General features: G+C 42.9%; 1 protein-coding gene across 1 annotated transcript in view; it reads right to left on the bottom strand.

Annotated features, from left to right (window-relative positions):
* LOC133132225 (short transient receptor potential channel 5-like) overlaps positions 1–1,256 on the bottom strand; it is a 61,739-nt gene extending 60,483 nt beyond the window's left edge. Inside the window, exon 1 of the mRNA XM_061247530.1 lies at positions 1,134–1,256. The gene's annotated coding sequence lies outside the window, so the exon portion shown is untranslated. The remainder of the gene's footprint in view (positions 1–1,133) is intronic.
* Between the last annotated feature and the right edge of the window lie 16,406 nt (positions 1,257–17,662).

Raw genomic sequence — 17,662 nt, 5'->3', positions numbered from 1 at the left:
AACAGAAATGCATTGGTAACATATTAAATATGCATTAGTAACAAGATCATTATTAATGCATATTTAATATGCTATCAGTTAATTTCTGTTATTACTGTGTCTATTTCATATAATGAATTTACTTTAATATCCATGTCCATGTATCCTTGCACATTTCAAACCTTTCCTTCACAAAAACTGGGATCTGAGAGAGTACAGCTGAATATTAAAAAAATAACAATTTCAATTCAAAATGTAATTATATTAACAGGATTATTTTCACTATGTTATAAATCTTGCTGATGTCTCTCAGTAAAAAAATAATTCACAAAATAACAAACTATTTCGATCTGTACCATTTGTTTCAATACATTGAATCAGGTACCTATAAACCAGGCCTACAGTGCATTGGCTTTGCATTTTGTGTTTGGTCTTTCTCCGTTAATGAATAAATATATTGAACAGGTTGTACGGAACTAAGGCTGTGTGATTTATGAGGATATTTACAGGAATACCTTCTCGCTAGGGTCCTTCCTGGAACGGTGCCAGGGGAGATTAATTAGAGTATTAATAACCAGGGGCTATGGTCCCCTCATCGCTGGTGAGTGGGGGAATCGCAGGGAGAAGACGGGGTGCATGATACGCCACTAACTCAGGGCACCCCAACATTAGCCTTCGCTCTCACACATTAAAGCAATAAAGCACAGACAGGCTCCTCTGCCATCAGCACCATTCAAATGGTGTAGCTTCATTTTGGACTTTATAAAATGTGCAGATTGGTTAAGGTAATCATTTTTTATTTCTGAAAATACAATCACTGGAAAATTCTGCAGATAATGCTTATACATAATTACCAATTCCTGTCAGACCCATACACCCCCCCATCAAACCCCTCAGAAATCTTGCAATATTAAAGTGGTTCATTAAATACTGTCAATATATCTCCAAATAACATTATTAACATTTATTGTGGACAAACAGTCCCACTGAGAGAGAGAGAGAGCGAGAGAGAGAGAGCGAGAGGGTGAGAGACAGAGTGAGAGAGAGAGAGGAGAAAATTAAATAATCTGTCTTGCGCACCAAGATATTTTTTCCCAGCGTTGAGCGTGAAGATTTCCCCAGCAGAAGAGAAGGATGATTAAGCAGGCTCTTACCTGTGGTGTGTGTCTACATTCTGGGTTTGGGGCTGCAGTGTGCGCTCCTCGGAGCTCAGGCTGGGGTCCTCATGGTTCCCGGGGAAACGGCGGATCTGCGCGGGGCGGCGAGAACGCAGGCACGCAGATGGAGCTGCGCAGGGAGACCCCGTCTGCAGACACAGCATCTCTACAGCGCCTCAGAGCTCCTCCTGGCGCCTCCCGAAGCCAGCGCGCGCGCGGGAACACCTCGCTCAGAGCTGGAGAGGAAAGCGCAAAGCTCGCTCCGGCTGCGGCTCATTCCCCCATCCTGGGCTCGGCGTGGGGAGGGGGGGGGTGCGCGTGGGGTGGGAGGGGGCGCTCGGAGTTCTGCGGCGTGCGCTCGGAGCGGTTGTCAAGGTATCGGATGGAGCGCGGTCACCGTGGCAGCAGCGTCTCCTGCTATGTACTGTTGCTCTCTACTGAAACGACGTTCTCCGTGTTCCTACTCCCCTCCCTCCTCCCTCCCCTGTCCCCCTCTCTCCCTCCCCCCCTCCTGTGGGCTCCAGCGTCAGGTTGTTGTGCTGTTCGCTCGGTCTCCTGGTCTCCCTGGCTGATCCTGCTGGGTTGGTGTGTTTCTCTGTGATCCCCACTCTCCTATAGACTTCATCAAAGCTACTCATAGTCTCACCTGCGTGGCTCTGTCTGCCATTCACCTTATATGGTAAAGAGACACAAAAACATTCCAGCCCCCTCCCCCCAGGAGCTGTGGGAATGGGAGACAGAGAGGTGCTGTGGGGCATAGAGTGGTATATTACCTGTGAGAGATACAGTGGTATGCTTCCTGTGGGAGATAGAGTGGTATATTACCTATGGGAGATAGAGTGGTATATTACCTATGGGAGATAGAGTGGTATGTTTTCTGTGGGAGATAGAGTGGTATATTACCTATGGGAGATAGAGTGGTATGTTTTCTGTGGGAGATAGAGTGGTATATTACCTATGGGAGATAGAGTGGTATGTTTTCTGTGGGAGATACAGTAGAGGGGTATATCAGCTGTGGGAAACATAGTGGTGCACCAAGACTTGGAATAAATGTGCCGTTTGAGGCACTGATTCAGTATGTAGAGACAGATGAGATGCATTGGTGAGACTGGTGTGTCGTCAACACAATGATGATTACAGAGTTTAAAATTTTATTTGTTGAGAAAGGAACCCCACAAGCCTAATCAGGGGACCCCGTGACCCTGTGACCAGCAAAAGACCAAGTCTGAGATGCTGTGAATACTGAGTACTCCATTGCTCTGGTAATGTCTGCAGCAGACACATCAGTTCTGTAGCCCCTATAGTCCAGCAGGTCCACAGGCTTTACCCTCTCCATAGGATACAGAAACATGGCTGGGTCCATTAACTAATTGAATCAATGAAGTAATTATGGTCTTGGCTGCAAGATACAATTATTTATCTCTCTGTTTTAAATTAAATGAACATTCAGTATGTGTGTCAGGTGGTACATTATACACATGTATTTATGTATTTATTTATCATGGCTTTGTTTCGATTGGAGTGCTGAAGGCACACATGAAATGAATAAATTTAAATGACACAATTTAAAAGCAAGAACAAACAAAATAAGTCGTGCCTGCCTGGTTTATAGTAATACACAGAGAGATCAAGAATAAATGATAACAGATGATGAACAAGTGAAATGCCTGTGACAAGAAGATGCTGAGTAAAAAGATAAAAAGGAGAAAGAGAGTGCAGGCAGTCCCCACATGTACTGCGACAGTAAAATTTTTACACTTAGCTAGCTCTCCGCGCATGGGTTTGGAGGGGCTTATGAATATGGTAATATCAATCTTTCTCTTTCTTTGCTTCTCTCTCTCCATCCCTCTCTCTCCTTTTTTCCCTCCCTTTCTCTCTCCCTCTCCCTCCCCATATCGCTTTCTCCCTCTCTTTCTCTCTCGCTCCCTCTCTCTCCTTGCGTATTTTGGAGGGGTTGCACTTGCTCCCTCTCCGAGCAGGTTTACAACAGCTGATAAATATTAAATATGAAAACACCAAGCTGCAGCTGGAGGGCGCTGATGGAAGCTGGCAGGGAGAGATGGAAGCGTACGGTCTGTCCAGAGAGAGAGAGATGACGGAGAGGGAGCAAGACCATACGCATACATGTGAGCTTGTTTCAGTGACACATTGAGACAGTGAAGACAACCACAAATAGGGTACAACCAGAAATCTTACGGGGCATAAGGGATGCTTGCAACATTTACATCTCTTGCTGTAACCAACACTGCGTAATGCAAAATAGCACAATAACAATATTTACACAGCTTGCACAAAGGTATTTGTATGTATTAGTGTATTAGATTCATGCTGATAAAATATGAATGTGGAGTAGAGGATTCAAAGGGATCATAATAATCCAATCATAATCCTAGTGAGGTTTATCAATACTCACAGCACTTACTGAGGTGTTGTTGAGACATCTCATGTATAAACTGTTCTGTTCAAATGGCTGCCTTAGCAATTGTTGCTAAGGCCCTGTGCTTCAGTCTCTCTGTTTTCTGATTGATTCTCCCTGTAAGTTGCCGTCATCTCTCCTGCTGGCTGCGGTCCTGCCCAGGGCGAACTAGGGCCTTCGTAACCACAGAAACCCCTGGAAAGGATAAAGGCCATGGAACAGGATTAATTAAATTAATTTATCTATGGAGCTAATCAATAGTTCCACCACAAGGCCAGGGCAAGTGGAGTGGGGTGGAGAGGAGTGGGGAGGAGTGGGGAGGGGTGACCGTAGCTCAGGTTGTTTGGCAATACGAGGGTTGCTGGTTCTATCCCCCGCCCTGGTTGTGTCCCTGAGTAAGACATAAAGGATAAGGGATGCTAGCAAGACACCCAACCCCCAATAGCTCCCGTTGGTGCCTTGCATTGGTGTGTGTGTGTGTGTGTGTGTGTGTGTGTGTGAATGAGAACCATTAATTGTAAACCGCTATATAAAATAAACTGCATGTGCCTCCTCGCAGAATGAGATTCAAATCACTTCTTTTTCGTCTCCCATCTGCTTCCTCTGGACAAAGCTGCTGAGTTATTATTTTAAGTTTTGTTTTAAGTGACTTACCTGTATTCTGTATTGTTTTTTCATGCTAATTCAATCGTTATGTTGTGCAGGTCAGGTTAGGACGGTGTTAGCAGTGTAGCCAGTTAGAGGGAGAGTCCAAGCAGTGCAGTTAGCCAGAGAGAGGTGGGTCAGGAGGAGGTGAGCTAGGATGTTTTTGTCCGTGTTTATTTCCATTACACGGGGGGGAGTGTTAGTATTGATTTGCGGGGGCTCCCACAGGAGCACTTTGGCCCATTTTGGGGAGGGGGAGGAGGTTATTACTAAGACAGATGTTCCTGATCCTGGGCCATGGGATCATGTTTGGAGGAGGAGACAGCACCCTGTGTCTGTACTATATCTATAGAAATATATATCTGTACATTGGGCAATGCATTATAGATATATGTACAGTGCATTCTGGATTAAACATATACTCAGTAAGTGTAATTTATTAGGTAGACCTGTACACCAGCTTGTTAATGCAAATATTTAATCAGCCAATCACATGGCAGCAATTAAATGCAGAAAAGCATGCAGGCATGGTCAAGTGTTAAGTGACTTTGGCCGTGGAATGATTGTTTGTGCCAGACAGGGTGGTTTGAGTATCTCAGAAACTGCTGATCTCCGGTGATTTCCATGCACAACAGTCTCTAGAGTTTGCAGTTCTGCAGGCAAAAATGCATTGTTAATGAGAGAAGTCAGAGGAGAAGGGCCAGCCTGGTTGAAGTTGACAGTCACACAAATAACCATGCATTACAACAGTGGTATGCAGAAGAGCATCTCTGAAAGCACAACATGTCAAACCTCAAAATGAATAGGCTACAGCAGCAGAAGACAAAAAGTAAAAAAATCTAATAAATACCTAATAAAGTGCTCACTGAGTGTATATGCACAGTGTACACTACATTAAACATACAGTGTGCTCTGCATTAAAAATATATGCACAGTGAACACTGCATTAAACATATATGAACAGTGTACTCTGGATTAAACATATGCACAGTGTACTCTGCATTAAATATAGTGTATATACACAGTGGACTGCATTAAAAATAACTGCACTGTGTACACTGCATTTAATGTGTACTGGCTAATGCGTACAGTTGTACAGTGCTGGGAATACAGTAATTTTTCTCCAGTAATATAAGAACTGGCTGTACAGTAATATGTACTATAACATAGTGCCTGGAAAAACATAAATATTAATACCAATTGGTAAAATAATTTTCCAGATTTGAATTAGCCGGTAGCCAGTGAAGCTATACCTGTCAATTAATGATTAATGTTAATATTCATTGAAATCAAATACTAACTGCGGGACTGCCACATGGAACGGGTTAATTGGCTGCCCATTTGGTGCAATCCTGACTGCAGCGAAGATGGCAGGTACTTTCTGTTCCAATGCGCTCACTGCTCCTGACTTCAAAAGAGAGATGTTTGCTTAATGTTATGTGCCACCCCTATAGCTGAGTCAGATGGGCTGTTGGAGGGCTGCCCACCACCGCTTTTGTTTAGCTGGCCACTAATAGTAGCTATGAAAGGATACATTGCTTGCAGGTCATTCAATACACCTGGCACACTACCCATATACGAAAACCTGTACAATTCAATGTACTTTTTTATGGTCAGACTCCCGTATAACCAAGTGTCCGTGTAAGGTACCCTGGGGGTTAGGCGTCGCTCCATTTGTTCAGACTACAACCAGCATGATGCTAGCAGATTAAATCACCAGGATGCTATTGATTTTGCCCTGTTTCCTATTTCCCAGAGAATACTGGCTGCATTATGCATGAAAAAGTGTGATAATTTAAAAAGGTAACACTGATCAATTTTCATTTAAATTATTAGTATTAGGTACAGCCCTAATTCATATAGTAATATAGCACTTTTGACAACTGAACATTTTATGCACAAATACAATGATTGGGAGCAGAGTAATAAGCATTCAGAAATATATAGTTTCTGTGGAGTGCAGTCATATTTACTCAGCAATATAATGCTGCAGACTGCAGAAATATTTAAACAAAAATATAATGCTTGGGAATCAGGTTTATACAGTAATGTAGTGCTGGGAAGTCTTTCACACGTGCGTTATTACTGTAACACCTTAGAAACACCTCTCAGAATGTGTGTGTGTGTGATGTATAAACCTAGCTCCTCCCTCTACATTCCTCCTGCTCTCCTTCCATCTTTATGTCCTCCATTCCGCTCATTTCATCTCTTATTCCTCTTGCATGACCCTTTTCTTGCTTTGAACTGAAAAACTGAACTGTTGTATATTTGAAACATTGATAGCAATCAAAGCAAAGATTCCTTTTGATGCCTTGCCTTGTAATATATATCATTCCCTTTTAATATTTATATTTATTATTATAGGACAAAAAAAGATGAACCTATGAAATGTTACAAGCTGATTCCAACCTTAGAGAATAGAATATAATTACTTTATATTTCCCAGGGGAAACTTCAGGATTATATATTAATGTAAATTAATGAAACAACTCATTTTTAAAGCTGAAATTACTAACACATTAAAATCTTAATAATTTTATGCCGACTGCATGATTCGATAATCTAGTGGTGTTTAAGGTAAATTAATGTCTACCATTTAAATATTAAAGGTTAATTGTTTTGCGTTCTCGCTGGATGAATGCACCCTAACTGAGGCGTTCATAATTCTACGCTCTGTTTACCCCATAACGCGGCATGGCTATGGGGGAAGGACGGAGACTGTAAATTAAAGCTGTATGAATTTATGTTCAGTGCATCAGGAACACAAGGTACCGCAAGCTCTCGCCTGGCGACCGGCAACTCATTTTAGTAATGGAGACCGGAAAACGTTGAGGCCTCATCATCCCTGGCAGCGGACAGTGTTGTCGCTGCTGATGTCACCGCGGTGACCGGGGGGGAAGGCTGCGTCGCTCCCCGCCGGCTCTCCGGCCCGACGCTCATCTCTCCGCTCTAATTAAGCACGTTAATAAAAGCCTGTCCGCGCGTGAGTGACCAGGACCTCACCCTGAGCTAACCTGGGATGAACAGAGCGCCGCTAAGGAGGGCCTACAGACCCACGTAGCCCCTGCGGCGAGAGAGATTAATGCGTTTCAGGACAGAAAGAGACAGAGCGACAGAGAGACTGAGGGAGAGAACCGTGTGGTAAAAGTCAGATAATAAGTGGGAGACCGTCACTGCACAATGACATGATGCCAAACTAACCCTTCAAAAAAAATCATGATTAAATGGTTCCGGCCCAGGGAGCCAGAGATGAGTATTTTAGCCTAATTAAAGGTAACTGGGAACTTAGTGCTGCAGCTGGCAGCAGGATCTCAATGAAGAAATGTGTTAGAGTATAAACTGGAGTATTCATTTTCACACAGAATTTTATATGATAGCAGTGCAGGGGGTGCAGCCATGATCCTGGGGGTATGGTTACCATACGCAGTTTCATTTCAAACTAACATCCATGGCATATCCGATCTTTTTAAACATATTTTAATATCTGCTCTTTCCAGATTTCGCAGTGCCAAATTGCATTTGTAGGATCGTCCAGCTCTCATTATGAGAGTGCAGTCTGGCACGGCTGCCCTCCAAAACGTGTGCAGTTAGCCGCAAATTATTTCACTTTTCAGGCTTAGAGGGCAGGACTCGGGTGCCAAGTTCAGCAGAGCAAGCTCTCCGGTGAGACGAGGAGAGGAGTGCGGAACCGAATACTGACTGCAGCAGCACCGACTAAGGGTCTGCATGAGAGCACACGATTGGCTGTAGCATCACCCAGGGAGACAGGGACTCAGCTGGCTGGGCATCAACAAACGTGCCTCCTTCGGTCAATCGAATGATTGCAGTCTTATAGCACAGTAAGTATCCAGCACAACTAGACTGCAGAGTAAAATTTGGCCAAGGAGTTTGCAGTATTGGGACCTAGATGTGGCGAACAAAAAATGGAAACTCAACATATAGTATAATCATTCTGGTGGTGCATTAAGGGCGTGAATTTTTTGTGTATGGATTGGGCTCACTCATACCTATAGAAGACAAGGTTGATGTCAGTTATTACCTCATCATAATAAGCGATCATTTTCACACATACTGTATGCACATGTTTCTTTCCTGGTGAGACGGTTATCTTTCAAGACGACACGCAGAGCACAAGCAGTTGCATGGGGGTACAAAGAGGATAGCACTGGCATTGTCAGTCACCAGATCAGGACTCCGTTGAGAAATTAAGAGAACATTCCGGAACAACACAGACAGCAATGTTTTTCATTTCCATCAGCGAAGGGTGAGTTTATTAACTTTCCCACGCAAGAGTAGTGCCATATTTCTCTTGCATTCCATTCCATTAATTTATCCAGAGCAGCATTCCTGAACCATTCCTGGTGCACAGGAAGGCAAACTACCTGCATCAATAATCACAATTCTCCAGTAGTGTCTGACTGCTGAAAATAGCTACACACAGCCTACCAAATGCTATGCTTGCAGATTAAGTTAAGTGTGATTGATATGACATAATATTATTTTGGGCTACTACGATAAATTGCTCTATGGCAATTGTAAACAGCAAAATTGGCATATTGTCAAAGTAGCAATTCTCAATGCAGAGGTATCAACACTGAACAAACTGGGCAAACTCTGATTAAGGTTAGCCGACAGACAGCCAATTATGGTTTTTAATAATATGTATTATTGCAATAAAAGGAAGAAGGCAATACACACCTAAAAGGCTTCCAAATACACTCATAAGTGGTTTGTTTCATGTTTGTGGTTACACTGTATCTGTACTGTATAATGATTTCACATTTAAGAATAATGAAAAAATAACAGTAATATGTCAGGACATGATTCAGTATTGAGTATTAAAGATGCTCTTTGAAAATGGTAATTTGATTTGGCTGATAAAGAAAAAATATTATGAGTCACTTGTCTTTTTTGTAAGTTTTTAAAAAGCCTTTAATAATATAGTGGCACTTCCACAGAGAAGGTGAAAAACATGTAGGTGACTGTGGCACGTTGGCTTTGGTTTTCAGGAAGGAAGCAGGCCAATCTTAGGACCATGCCTACTGGTTAATTAGGCACACACCTGGACTACATTCCAAAAAAGTCCAGGAGTTGATACGGTGTGCTTCTTTCTAAAGTAGTCGGGTGAGACCAGGGAACCACCGTCAATGTGCTAGAGAGAGTGAGGCAGAGCTCAAGGCTACAGAGCAGAAAAGCTACAGTTTGGTTTGCTTTATTTTGCCTTTCTTATTTTAGTTTATTATTTTTGCCCCAAACCCATGATGGGGACAGGCTAAGACTTTTGATTTGTTTTCGTTCTCGCTCTCTGTCCTCCCCACCCCTGTGAGCTAATAAAACACCAGTGCAATCCAGACTTTCAGAATCTCCCTTCTGTCCTCCCAGGGGTATGTGATGGCATGTGGGCTTCAATTTAGCCTATTGTGTTATACAGTAATCCCATAAGAGATGTTGATAGGATACATTCATTCATTCATCAACACAGGTGACCCCTGGTTGCACCCTAATTCTGACAGCAAACATCTCATTAGAAATTAGATTAGGCTAATGTACATTTTCCATCTGCCTGATTGGCACCTGTATTATCAAGGATTATCTATAGAATATAAATTAATAGATGAGCTAATAACATAACCCAATCACCAAAATCTTCCACCAACTTCAACCTAATAATAATCATTGTTCAAATAAGGCCCCATTGTTCAAACAGAGGACTCATTTGACTGTTCAAAACATAATGAAAAAAATATAAAACCTTTCTAGTTCAGCAATATTTGTAGCTCCAGTATGCACTGCATGTTTGAGATCTCCCCACATATTTGCAATCATTTTCTGGGGTCCAAGAAGGCCATTTTAAAACCTTAATATTTCATTCTTTTAAATAGTTCATGGTTGATTATATTTTGGACCATTGTCCAGTTGAAATATTCAACCTCTTTTCACTGAGTCTGGGACATTAGCTTTTAGGATTTGGTGAGATTTAGTTTAATCCATTCTTACTTTCACCCACGCAATATTTCCTGTGTCACTGGCTGCCACACAACCCGAAAGCATAATAGACCCACCCCCATGCTTAATGGTTGGCAAGGTGTTCTTTTGTTCAAATGCTTCCCCTGTTTCTCTTGAAATTTATCTTTGGTGGTTGTGGCCAAAGAGCTCCTTTTTTGGTGATGTCTTAGAAAAAGTGGAAATTTAAATCTGGAAGTGCTTACAGTACACATCTTATAGCTTTCACCTACTTTGTAAGAGTCAGTTATTTTTATATGTATGTCCTCAGTCAGCTTCTTTAGAGGAGCCAATGGCTGCTGTGAGTTAGCAGGGTGGAGCTAAGGGGGCAATTGGGGATAGATTTCCCACCAATGGGTGCAGGCTGACTGACTCTTCGAGCCGTCCAGGAGAAAGTTCCTGTGGCTCTCCAGGAGTCCTCTGAAATCAGCCCTTAATTCCGTGAGTACCACACTTTAGCATCAGGCTCCTCAGAGCTCTTTAAACTGAGCTTAGTACATACAGCGTCACTGTGCACCTAGAAAACAGAAATAAAAAAATAATACACCAATCATCTGCTCCCCCTTCGGTGGCATCTTTAGCATGACCTTGTATATAAGGGAGGATACTTTTTAAAAAAATCCATTATTGTTATAAGAACACGTACATGAGCATGACCTTGTTCTTGATTCACTTGAACTGTATTTGTCGACTGTGTGCCTGGCCATGTGCCTGGCATTTTTAAAGAACATTTTCTTGTCACCCGTGCCAATGCTGTCAAACCTCCAGTGGATAAACACCTTTTCGTGTTGTGCCTCAGGCCCCAACATGTAAAACAGTTACTCAGAGGATAATTTGTGTGATACTAGCACAAACTTCCACTTTCCCAAAACCACTGGAAAACGGCTTTTAAAGTATCATATCACAAATACCGCATAGACTGCACATTCAGGTATTCTAAACTGATCATTCTAATGCTGATGTAGCAATCTCTACTGGTAATTGAATGCAATGGGGTTTTAGAACAGTCTTAAGACTTTTGAAAAAACATTCCAAAAATCTTACTCCTCAAGGGGTTAAATGAGCTTCTGGCACCAGCTGCTTCCCATCCATGTCAGCTGCCTCAAACACCAGTCTTCTGCCTTTAAGGTCAGCCTAGGCTTCACCCAATTAGTGCTTTATGGCCCAGGGTTTCTGAGAAGATCAACTCTAGTACCTCCAAAGCCCCCTTACATTAAACCTCATCAGGTTCGTGACTTCCCAGAGTTAGAGGATGCCATATCTTCGGCTCCAGCCAATGCTCTTGAGTCATACTGCTAGACATGACCTCATCAGTGCTCCAGCTCACTTATCCAAGTCTGCGTGTGATCACACATTACGCCAGGAGGCTCCCCGTGTCAACTCTGAACTGTGTGCCATCACAGGAAAAGCCTTGAATACCTGCAATATAGTGGCAGGAGCAACTCTAAGCCACTGTATTCGGATACGGGAGACCTTTTGAGAAATAATTGTGGGTACAGCCCATCTTCGTCAGGAGTTTTGTTGATCTCATGTACTCTGGCCAGTGCAGTGAAGAGTGGCTACACAAAAAGCACCCACCCCCACTGACCCAGTAATGAGTGGCTGATCTGGCCTGACATGACCTTGCTTCTGAATAAACTGCAGATACACTCCCAGGAAAGCTTATCCCAGGTGGCTAGTGCAGACAGGGGGATGGGGGCGATAGTGATTGGACACCGGTGGATGAGATTGTGGAACGGGGTAGCACAGGATGGTCATCATGGACAGGGGGGTTTATATGGAAAATATCCCCGAATTTTGAATGGGTGGGCCTAGCCCCCTCAGGTAGGTGGGTACTGATGCAGCTTACACTGTTGCAGAAGAACTTGCAGCTGGAAAGAGGCCGGTATTGAGGCAGGTGATTGCAGGCAAAGTACTGCAGTAGGTATCACTAAGGCTGGGTGTTTGCCTGAAGTCATGGCAAAGTTGTTGGAAAACTGTAGAAAACTGAAAAAAGTAGAAGAAATCATAAAAATGTGTATTAAATTAATAGATTCCCTTAGAGCACTAAAAATAGGAGAAATGCCCCCAAAAAGGTCAAAGTCAAGAACTGCCCAAAAGTGATAAATCATTCCATGACAATTACCCAGCCTTAGGCATCACCAGTGCTTGACAGCAAGAAGGTCCTGGGTTTGACTCCTGGGGCCTTTCCATGCGTCATGTTTCCCCCTCATGTCTGTGTGGATTTCCTCTAGCTTTCCTCAAATGCATGCAGTTTAGGCTGCATGTATTGTCCAAATTGCCCATGGGTATGAGTGTGTGAGCTAATGGTATGTGTGTGCCCTGCAACAGATTGGCAACCTGAACCAGGTCGTAGATATTGTTGGTTGGTAAACAGAACAGCCCAACTCAGGGGGGAAAGCTTGGCTTGCAGGAAAACCTTGGCTTTTGGCTCATTAAATGCGTTTGCTCAATCTGGCAATCTCCAAAACAAACCAAGGGGAAACCAGGAATATGCTAAATCAAAGAATTACAATAACCACCTTGCCACAGTTTCCTCAGTTCAGCTCACAAAACCAACTCTCCTTTCTCCTGAAAACCAAACCTCTTTATAAGGTCAGTAATAAGGTAATGGGCCACAGCCCTAGTGATTACCATGATTCCCAGCTGTGGCCCTACCTGTGAGTGGAACCGGTGCTGCCACCTGCTGGACAGCACCCAAATCTCAGTCCCTTTTTACAGACTGTTGTAAATGAGTCACTCTCGTGTTGTGTTCCTGACCACTTTAAGCTAGCTTCAGTCAGGCTTCCATCATAAAAACATGGCACCGAGACTGTTCTTCTGAGCGTGCGAAATGATATTTTAATAAATGCTGACTTAGTTTTCCTGGACCTCACTGCAGCCTTTGATACTGTTGACCATAGTATTTTTTTTTGTACGAGACGTCCAAGTGCTCATCTGTGCTTTGCAGTAATTTGCTTTCATGTTATTTCTATTAGAAGGCTGCACTGTAGAGAACATCATTGAGGTTGTTTGGAGCCTGTACAGCTGAGAGATGCTAAAACCCTCCAAGACATTCATCACATCTAAAGAAAGAGTCCCAGAATAGTGTTGCCCCTAAGAAAACTATGATGGAGGCTCTTGGCTTTTCCGGAGGTTTCTTTTGAAGGCTTAAATAAGAGAGCTTTACTGATCAAGAATAACGTACAGCTGGTGTTAGGACCATCAATCTAGAGGGCCAGAGAGGTTTCAGTCGGGAGTGCTGAATGTACTCTGACTTTCTTATATCTGTGAACATTTGTTTTTCATTTTCCTGCCTGTTTGAATAAGGTGCCCAACTCATGTACCAACTTCAATGAATCTCTGATCAAAGCTGGCCGTATGGTATTAATGGCTCAAAACAAGGACGTGAAGTGTTCCAACATAAATGATATCATACATAAATAATATTTCAGAAAATTAATACATGAATGGTGTGGCCCAAGGATGTGGCCCTAAATGACTGCTGAGAGTGTTTATGCCAGCAGCCAGCTCCATCTCTGAGGACTGGAGAGGCTGAACAGACTGCTTTGGTGATCAGACTCAATGGGCCACAATAAACACACACTGCCAGATGTTACTCTTTCCTCAGACATGCTTGTACTTGTATTCAGCCAGACAGGAGGAGGCTCATGTGCAGAAGAATCTACTTTGGCTTTTTTCTCCACTAGTGAATGAAACCCAAGAGAGGCCAATAAATTCCTCTATGCAAGTTCTCTTCAACAAAGTGCAGACCACAGTATCAGATACAATCTTCCACAGATTATTATTGCCACACACTGCTGATTTTGCAGTTGAGAAGCTGGCTGAACACTGACAGTCCGTGCCTCCTGCAGGCAAGTTCTTATTACCGCTTGTGACAGCCGCTTCGTTCATGTCCGGATAGCTTCTTGAGTGCATTTTTCTGTCACAGGAGCCATTCTTTAGAAAAGCCTGTGGGAATAAAGAGGACTCCAAAATGTTTAGCACAATAAAAAGCAGCAACGAGAGGCCATAATGAGGCCACTTGAACTGCTTGAACCAACTGTCCTGAAATGTATGAGTCATCTTTGGTAGGGACTGATTCATTGGGTAGGGTACTCACCTTCCTCTCCATGGTGACATTTATCTGGTTGTTTCATCTGACTCTGTTTCACTCTCCCCTTCAGCCTCCTGGAGTAACACACAGCAAGTAGTGTTGTAAAAAATGCATATTTTCATGTTTCAATTAAATGACAATATTTTATATAAGAAATCGTACCATTCAAGACCTAAAAAGGGCTCAAAAAAGCTATGAAAAAACTGCGTGGATATGTAATTTTCTAAACAAAAGCCAAAGTTCAATAAATATAAAATTGTAAAATGTAAACTATGGCAACTGCTGACAGCCAGGGCCCCAAAAGAAGTGGATGGGTGCATGACATCATCATGAACTGCATAGCACAGCATGGGACTCACCTGGTTAAATAAAGGAGAAATAAAATAAAATATGCTTATGGATGGAACTCAAAATACCACAAGGCCAGCACTTGCACAATGAGACCTGAGGCTGAGGGGGACATGACTGGCTAGCTGTACGTATATATGCTTTAATGTTTGTTTGTGTCTTGCTACTGTGGGCCAATACGTTTTTGTTTTGGTGTTTTCTATTTCTTTGTTTGCATCTGCATGACGGGGCTGCAGGCTTTTGTATCTTAGCGTCTGCATTATTCTTAGACAGGCACAGTGATACCACTGGTCTCTAGAACAATGTCACTGAGCAGGCATTAGACTAATTATCAGTGGACAAGGCTGTGATTGCTATGACACAGACCTCGAGATTCCCTGCTCAAATACTCTGGCATCTCCCTTCCTTCCCTCATCAATTTACTGATCTGAAGTGACTTCTGATTGGCTTGGGGAGATTTTTGTCATTATGGCTTTCATACATCCAAATTTCAGGATGGTTCTCAGATAACTTGGACGCATCCCAATACTAAAAAATGCATCCTTCTTTCCTCCATATGGAGGCAGGCAAGGAGGATACATTTTTGGAGTGTTGGGACACTCCTCAACTCCTTCACATAGAGATGGATCCATCCAGAAGGTTGTGCTCTGTCCTTATAGTCCTTATATAGGGGCCTTATCCTGACCCTCCCCTCTTCTCCCCAAGGGTGGCTTCAGAATGGCCCCTTAGTTACAGCATATGATGTATACAGTATACAATGTCACCTTTGTCTCCCTGTTACAGGGGGGAGAGAAAGCCATACAGGATTTATGGCTCTGGGCCGAGCAAGAGACAGAGTTATTTAAAAGAAGTGAAAGGGAACATGTTTTCATCACTTGATTTTCCACCCGAACCACCCACCCGCCTCACCTTGCCTTTCACGGTCCCTTGAGCCTTTCAGAGCCTGCTGTGGAAAGAACAGGAGCACTGATGATGTCTCTGAACATGACTCCACTGAGGCTAAGAACACACCTACAGACTGGGACAATGTCTCCCACCTACAGGCTAAAACATGCCTCCACATGCCATGGAACGAATGCTACATTGAGGGTCTCAGGGCGCTAAGGCATTGTAATTAGGTTCGGAACGGTACACATGGAAGGTTTTTGTGCTGTGATCGATGATGTGGCAATGAGAGTGAAGCTGTGACAATGGCTTTGTGAGACACAGAGGAAAAATACTGACATAGTGAGTGATGTGACAGTGAGATAGTGAGATTGGTCTCGAGACAAAGATGTTTCGTGACATAGTTATATCATATGATGATTGTGATTGAGTGAGAGAGAGAGTGTGAGAAGGTAAGTGTGACTCAGAAGCCAGTACCCTGAAGACAGCCAAGGCAAGGCCCAGGCAGAGCCTAGACTTCCTCTCAAACCATCTATGCACTGTGGTAGCAGGAGTGTTATGCACAAATGTGATTGTGTGTATACAATGGCTGTGTCTCACATCATGTGTCTCATGTCCTTTTATCCTCTTATTACATCATTTATTTATTGAGTGTGCAGACAACTTGATCCCAGGTCACTTTAAATATTCACAGTGTTAAATATTAAAAGAGTTTTAAAACAGTTTTCTGCTCCATAAACCGATTATAGCAGCAGGGTTTCACAGGTGTAGTTGTGGTTAAGTACCATGCATAATGCTGAAACACTGGGGTCCCACTCGAGCCTGCAACGCACAACCTCTGTCTTCGGTGAACATCAAACAGAGCTGCAGCCCCAGGGCATTTATCACTGTGACTCATAAACATGCATTCTCACAAACACATCCTCTCATGAACACGCTGCCATCCAAAGGTCAGGGCCACGATCACTGATGAATGTCAAAATGTGATTAATGTTCTAACCTGCATGTTCTGCTTTTTACAAATTACGCATTCTGTGTAGCCGCATCAAACAGATCAAGTACAAATGGTATTATGTCTTGATACACTCACAAGTATGTCAGACTGGTGGCTTTTATGTGTTTATCTGACAAAATAGAAGTTGGTTTTGTATCATTTGATCTTTCTGTAAGGAGCACATTCTGTTATTGTTGGAATTCTGTCACTTGCTGACTGGAATCAGGTGGCTGAGAAACCTATCTCTCCGTTGCTAAAATGTTCAGAATGTTTATTTATATTTAGTCGTTTAACAGAATATGAGGTGACTAGCATATGTACAAATGTATAAAACAGACAGCTCAACAATCAAATAGCATTTGGATGACTGGTTAACACGTTGTTGCTCACAGTGAATGACCATTACAGCCTAAAGGCATTGTGCACTTGTTGAAAGTAATGCAGTTTCTTTTGGAGTGCCTGTTATCCAGAACAATACCAAGATCCTTAGCAGTCTGGGATAACTCCATTGTGTTAGTAACGTTAATACAGAGAGTTTAGAAGGGGCAGAATCTAGCTGGTAGATAGAGTTGCTCAGTTTGGCAAGATTGATTCAACTAGAAATATCATTGCGGCAAGCTTTAGCGCCTGAGGCAATATGCACATCTGTAGGTGGAATGGAGAGAAAAGGCACCGTAATATCAGCATAGCAGTGGTAGGAGAATGCATGGGAGGTATAACTGAACCAAGGGGTTTTGTGTATAAGGTTACCATGAAGGGCCCAAGAATGGATCCCTGGGGGACTCCTGCGGTAAGACTATGGGTACTTTAAGGGCAATTCCATGGTGACTGACGTTACAACTGCTGGATATTTGGGTGGTAAAGCCCAATACAGATACACAAGCTTTTATAACCCTCAGGTGTCAATAACTCTTATCAGTCTCTATTATGTGACTGCATTGGGCTTTACCACCCAAATATCAGTTGTAACATCAGTCACCATGGAATGGGCCTTAAGAATTTCTGCTAAGCTACCTGATTGTTCAGAAAGATGTGGCCGAAAACCATTTGTGGCCTTTACCTGAAATGATCATTTTGGTCAATGCTGCTAAAAGTCCCTATTGGCTAACTGCATCAAACAAAGAAATCAAATAGGACAC

Source organism: Conger conger, chromosome 7 (assembly GCF_963514075.1).
Source record: "Conger conger chromosome 7, fConCon1.1, whole genome shotgun sequence".
NCBI classification, from domain to species: Eukaryota; Metazoa; Chordata; class Actinopteri; order Anguilliformes; family Congridae; genus Conger; species Conger conger.
This window is presented reverse-complemented; position numbering and strand designations above follow the sequence as displayed.